The sequence below is a fragment of the Orbicella faveolata genome, unplaced genomic scaffold, assembly GCF_042242905.1.
Source record: "Orbicella faveolata isolate gen_17 unplaced genomic scaffold, um_ofav_v1 contig_1, whole genome shotgun sequence".
Taxonomy (NCBI): Eukaryota; Metazoa; Cnidaria; class Anthozoa; order Scleractinia; family Merulinidae; genus Orbicella; species Orbicella faveolata.
Genome location: NW_028301536.1, coordinates 24,762,386 through 24,767,500, shown reverse-complemented (window position 1 = coordinate 24,767,500; position 5,115 = coordinate 24,762,386). Strand labels below are relative to the sequence as shown.

The 5,115-nt window shown below is 37.9% G+C and overlaps 2 non-coding genes across 2 annotated transcripts; both read right to left on the bottom strand.

The window, feature by feature from the left end:
• Positions 1-236: 236 nt before the first annotated feature.
• Positions 237-318, bottom strand: Trnas-uga (transfer RNA serine (anticodon UGA)). The gene has a single exon. It is a non-coding gene; the product is annotated as a tRNA-Ser (tRNA).
• Positions 319-3,323: 3,005 nt separating this feature from the next.
• Trnas-uga (transfer RNA serine (anticodon UGA)) lies at positions 3,324-3,405 on the bottom strand. The gene has a single exon. It is a non-coding gene; the product is annotated as a tRNA-Ser (tRNA).
• Positions 3,406-5,115: the final 1,710 nt, after the last annotated feature.

Sequence of the window (5,115 nt, the reverse complement as noted above, 5' to 3'; positions counted from 1 at the left end):
TCGGATAATAGCTTGAACGTTTTCTAACTGACTACCACTTTTCTTGTCAGTGACAGAGTGTAGTAGAATTTCATTGCCACAGTTTTCCTCAAACAATCAATATCGCCTTATATCCCAGCCGGGATATAAGTCGGGACATAACACCTGGCATTCGTTACTGCTTCTTTCAGTATTTATTCGATCCTGCAGTATACCTAGTAAGGATTAAACATTTCTTCGGAAAAAAAGGGAACACACGCTGCGAGCAGGATTCCAACCTGCGCGGGGAGACCCCACTGGATTTCAAGTCCAACGCCTTAACCACTCGGCCATCGCAGCTGATGAAAGTAATAGCTGCTAGGAAAACTACACTTTGAAACACTTTCTATATAAACGGCTGCATTGCAAAGTTTTGAAAGGTATGAAAGATTCAGCCAGAATGCCAGGACTTATGTATCTTCTTTGGTGTTTTTCTTTCTCGCTTGAAACTAATATTTATTTACTATTTATTTAAACAACGAAGCTTTCAAAAACCCGACAATTGTTTTTCAAACGAGGCAAAACCTAATTGATGTAAAATTAAGTGGTCCAATATGCTAATTATTCTACTTGCAAGGTGTGTGAGATAGTTAAGGAACATTTCACAATATTGAGTACATCGTTTCCAACAGCAGATTGTATGGCTTAGTGTGCGAATATATTTATATATCAGACAAAAAGAAAAGATGCGAAAGGTGTCCCTTAAGTAAACAGAGTCTCGTTTAATTTTCCACTGTGAGCAGGACTGATTAAACTTCTCTTCATTTGATATCAAGTGACTGATAACTATTGAATCACTCATGCTCACGGCTTTGCTCGGAAGTTGGAGCGCGTAATTTCTTTAACATTTTAGCCGAAAAGGATATTACAAACTTTTGAATTACATGAGCACTTTACGTCGCATATTGGAGTGTCCATAAAGTTGGGGACTGCTAGCTTTGATTATAACAAAGGAGAGCGGGACTGAAAAGCAATAGCTGAAAATAACGAGGAAAATGAGTCATGTATTCCGTCGTCGTGTTCCTCTAAAACATCCTCACATTATATTCCTAATAATATACATGAAAAAATTACGCGATTCTGATTGGCTGAGAGCAGTGCAGTTCAAGTGTAACACAAGTGCAACAAATGTAACACCAGTGCAAATTACACATCGTTAAGATTATGATTGGCTGAAAGACAATAGGAAATTTTTGACGCCAATGATACTACTTAACATGATGACGAAAATTTCGTGCGGAAACTTTGAAAAACGTTTTCTCGAATGAGAAAAAATGGCTTCAAGAAAGGTCTTCCGGCACTTCCTCCACGCAAATTTTTTCATTTTTATATTATTAATAAGTAATCATACGGTTTTTCTTGTTCAATTTGGAATTAATTTGCACTTGTGAGTTTTTCAAAAAGCTCACTTGGGCAAATTAATTCCAAATTGAACTCGAAACTGTATGATTACCTATACTAAACATATCCCGCCCACAAATTGGTACAAATAGTGCGCGTAGAGAACACGTAACATACTTCATCCGCCATCATCGGTTTTTGTGCCGCAAACAAAGGTAACTGACTTACAACACTTTCGTGTCGTTCTACAATTTCACCTTTCATTCTCCAAGTTGGAAATTTCCCTCCAAAAGAGATACCTCGATAGGTGTCTATTCACTGCCTCCAACTTCTGTAGTAATACAAGACTGATCGGGCTGCTATCTGCTACGAAGGACAATAAGCACTTAATGACTGTTCCCAGGGGAAACAGTGAGTTTTGTTTCAAAACTCACTGTTTCCCGCGGGGCCAGTCATTAAATGTTTAGTTTTACCTCCCAACTAAAAAATAGAAAAAACTGCGAAGAAATCGTTTGCTTGGCGCTGGCTGGCTCACAAATTTGCAGCGGTTTCAAGGAACTCGACTTGATTACGTGTGAGTAGAAAGTTCAAGTTGTTGTTTCCCTAAGGAGTTAGTGAGTTTTGTTCGCCCTAGAGAGTTAGTGAGTTTTGACCCACGACACGTGACACGTTCTCCTCCAATCGGAAAACGTATTTCAGTTGGAAGGTATAACAACATGCTTTCCACCGATAAAGTTAATCAACAATTTATAATTTGCCACCTTTTAAAACTATCCGTGTCAGTCTGAAAACATACAACCGCCACAAGCATGGGATGTTTACCTGGAGAGGAATATATATATATATATTTTTTGTAATTTTCGTTTTCTTAGAAGACCTCACCCAAGTGAAAAACAAGCATATTATTCACCGACTTTCACGTTGTTGGAGTTCCTCGGGCTACGCCCTCAGTGACTAGAAATAACTTTACACTACCATGTAACCTATGCCATAGACCCTTTTCATAGATAAATTCTTTTGTGAGTATGAAAATATGCCTGACTAATCTCCTTTTGAGTTGACAATTCAAATCTAAATTGGCAGTCATCGATGAACAGGGTCCATGACACGCCGGGGTGGGCAATGGACCATTCTCGTGCTCTCGGTATTGGACTGGAACTAGCTTGCAACTGAGGCTAATGCGGGGAGTCTTTTCAAATGCAAACGACATTAATCTCCTTTTTAATGATATTCCCCCGCATGAGCTAGAGCTAGTTGCAAGCTAGTTCCAGTCCAATACCGAGAATATACAAAAATGGCCAATTTGACTCCTTTTCCCAACGAAGCACCCCGTATTAATCTGCAAAGACAGGAAAGCTACTTAGTTTATTTATAACTAATACCTGTACTGCAGAATAAAGACAGAAAAAAAGTTATCTAGACAGAAATGAAACAAATATGGCATCTGAGAGAGAATAATAGGTTAAATAGATAAAAGACGTAGTATCAGTGAGATTTAATTGAAGAAACAAAAATTAAAGTAGAGCACGAATAACGCAAAAGACAATTATTGTTATGAAACACACAGGAGAAGCATGCTGAAAAAGACCGATAGGCCGAAAGAAGGTATGGATAACATATCGAAAGAATTGCGGTGGGAAAAGCTAGAGTTTTTAGTGGAAAAAAGCCATAGCCAAAACTTAAAACAAATTCTCTCGAAATGTGAATGAAATTATTTGCGTTTAACTCTTATGCTCGTGGGAAAGACCTCAGAGAAGAGCTATGACTTTCTCTAACTGACTTCCACCTTTCTGGTCAGTGACAGAGTGTAGTAGAATTTCACCGTCAAAATTTTCTTCGAACTGTTAATGCCGATATTTGGGAGTAAAAAAACATCTGGCATCCATTACTGCTTTTTTTAGTATTTACTCGATCCCACGTACATAGTGAGGATTATAAATTTCCTTGCCAAAAAAAGGAGCTGACGCTGCGAGCAGGATTCGAACCTGCGCAGGGAGACCCCATTGGATTTCAAGTCCAACGCCTTAACCACTCGGCCATCGCAGCTGGTGTGACTAGCAGTTGCTAGGAAAACTATACTTTCAGACACTTCCTAAATAACGGCTACATTGCAAAGTTTTGCAAGGTATAGAAGATTCAGATTAAAAGCTAGTTTTGTGCATATACCAGCGATAAGACGCATTTTCACCATCCAGGAATTTAAGATGATGATTTATTATATGGCTGTCTCACAAGGACTGGGGACTACCGAATTCACGAATTTGATTGGCTGAAATCGATATTGACCGCGGTCTAGATTTTCCCATCTAGACCGACATCTAGACCGGTTTCATTTTGCGTTGAAAAAGTAGCGAGCTAAAATACAAAAATGTTCACCATTTTCTTTTATTTTCTGCTCAATCATTTGTGGAAGTGCCAAAAAGCCTGTTGACAAAAAAAAAACAGTAAAGAGGACGAGCAAATTTCGGCAGGTTTAAGTTATGCTCATCTCCGTTTGCAAGCAAAATGTCAGCAAACCAGTTACATTAAACGAATTAAAGTTTTTTTCTTCGCCATATAATAAACATCTTATTAACCGAACTAAGTCGGTCTGTATGGGAGAATCTTGACCTCGGTGGTGTGTAAAGACCTCACTGCGTTCGGTCTGTACTCACGACCTCGGTCAAGGTTCTCCCATACAGACCTCCTGCTCGGTTAATAAGAGCTAAGTATCAACTAGTATATAACATGAGCATGATAGCCCTAATGATCATAAGACATTTTCACCTTAACTTTATCGCCTTTATGCACATTTCAAAGGCGTTTAAACTGCTTAACAACCGTTGCTATGTTATCAAGTATTTCACTGTAACATGTCCAAATATGAAGCAAATCAAGGTATAGTTTCCTATTCTTGTTAATTTGTCAGTTCGATCCCCCATTTTTTTCCTCTGTATTATTTGGTACAAGCTTTTAGCCAAAAGATATATTAATTACCACAGATTAATCAACTGCTGTTTAATTGTTGTAGTAAATGTCATAACAGTTTGAGTTTGGAATTACGGAGACTGGTGACGGTGACGTCATTGTAAAGATGATAAGAGCTATGCTGGAAGCTGTTGTCAATAAAGAGTATAAAACCAAAATAATTTTCTGAATCACTTGCAATTTTGTTAACAAAAGAGTAGAAGGTTGTCCAGGGGTTTGAACAAGGTCTTTCTTTTTCTTGAACAGGATTTCTCTCAGGGCGTGATCTTTCCTTCAGCTTCCTCAGAAGTCTCTGCAAGCTCTGCTCGGTTGTTGAACAAGCATTGTGTTATATCCTCATCGTGAAGTTCCTTTCATAATCAAATGAGAACATTACAGTTGAACATCGACCTCTCAATCTCTCCGTTATTTCAAACTCAAATCATTTACCCTTGTGGGTATCTTTTCATTCAATAAATACTCGTTATTTCGAGCCCCCCGCCAACTCAAAGTACAGTACTTTTCTTTTTCCTTGAGACCTCAACTGTACTTTAAAGATAAACATAATAGTTTCAGGGTACTTCAACATTGTCGTCTTCATTATCATTCTCATGAATCATTAAATACAGCGATGAAAACTGTTTGTCTGATCAGCCGAAGAGTACTGCACTTAATTATTTCTACTTTGTATACATTAGTATTACTTATCCACCTTGTCCTTTTCTTGATAAACTATTTAATATTAATAATACTAAGGTAAAATACGTTGCTTAGATATTTAAAGGATTTCTCTATACCCTTCTAATAGCA